Genomic DNA, 1,664 nt, shown 5'->3' with positions numbered 1-1,664 from the left:
CAATTGAGACCAGTATTTCCCACTGGATGGAATGTGCATTGAGCTGACAAACTGAAGTATAAGATACATGCCACCCTCAAAGTGACGGGGTTCCGACTCCGAGACAAAGAGGTTTGGAGGAAACAGGACAGGGAGATTCACTCCAACTCCAACAGCTAAAAATGGTTTCACACTTTACTTGTGAATTGTGAAGCGTGCTGACAAAACAAGTTACTTCTCGGATTCAAGCCTTAAGGACATAGATACATCACGCTGAAGATTTTACAATTTAGAACATTGAAATAATAAAAGCCAGGTTATAGTTAAAGAATATGGCATCAAAAGAAAACTTGTAAATTTGACTCTTGTGTAGATTTTTGGTCAATATCTCAAATTTGACCCTTGTGTCGATTTTTGGTCTATATCTCCATTTGTGGATTGCGAGAAGAAACTCATTTTGTCAGAATGCCTCACACTTGTCAAATTGAAAAAAAAAAGAGGGTCAGATTATCTCGAGTCCTTGACACACTGTGTGGGGCATCTGTGTCACTAGTGTGTAACACGTTTGGTTTCAGTAAGAGTTTTCGGCATTTGCAACACAATAAGGTCATATAAGTGCCGAAGAATGGATTATGTGTTACAAGGGAGTAACAAACACAAAAAAGAAGGAGGGGCAATGAAGACAATAGACGTTAAATAGGAAAGAAGGAGCAAACCCCACCAGAGCACCTGCCAACCACCCACGTGCAGTGTGGAACTCAGTTCTTGCGACAACAACAACAACAACAACATCAACAACAACACAACAACAACAACAAAGGAGTGAGAACCCTGTCTTTCTAAGGGTGGGAAATATCATAAAAGTTCAACCAAATAAAACAAAACTAAAACACAAAACACAAAAATATGCCACATCAAGCGGTAGCAAAGAGAACTGTACACAGACACCGCGCCGCCACTCTTTAGTTTGAGTAACAACACAATAAGGTCATATAAGTGCCGAAGATTAGATTACGTGTTACAAGAGAGTAACATACACAAAAAAGGAGGAGGGGAGATCAGGACGACAGATGTTTAATAAGAAAGAAGGAGCAAACCACACCAGAGCACCCGCCAACCTACAAGAGGAAGCAGACACCACTGGAGCAAACATCTTTGGCAAAGGTTCAAACACCTGCCCCTCACTTTGTACACAGTCACTCCAAGCAGCGTACCAGCCCAGGAATAATGGGCAACATTGAGATCCCAAAACTGACACATGTTCATAAATACACATATACAGATGTTCATACATACACACATACATATATTCATAAATACACACATACAGATGTCCGTAAATACGCTAGTGACATACAGATGTCCATAAATACACACATACAGATGTCCGTAAATACACACATACAGATGTCCGTAAATACGCTAGTGATATACAGATGTCCATTAATACACACATACAGATGTCCATAAATACACACATACATTATCCATAAATACACACATACAGATGCTCCTAAATCCACACATATATATACATAAATGATATAAAACACAAACACCATTCATATGTGAAGCAATGAAACAAGGAAACAAACTCATCATATTATGAGCACACTACCTCTCTCTGTCTCTCTCTGTCTCTCTCTGTCTCTCTCTGTCTCTCTCTGTCTCTCTCTGTCTCTCTC

Source organism: Aplysia californica, unplaced genomic scaffold (assembly GCF_000002075.1).
Source record: "Aplysia californica isolate F4 #8 unplaced genomic scaffold, AplCal3.0 scaffold00776, whole genome shotgun sequence".
In the NCBI taxonomy this organism is placed as follows: domain Eukaryota; kingdom Metazoa; phylum Mollusca; class Gastropoda; order Aplysiida; family Aplysiidae; genus Aplysia; species Aplysia californica.
Note: the sequence above shows the minus strand (reverse complement) of the source record.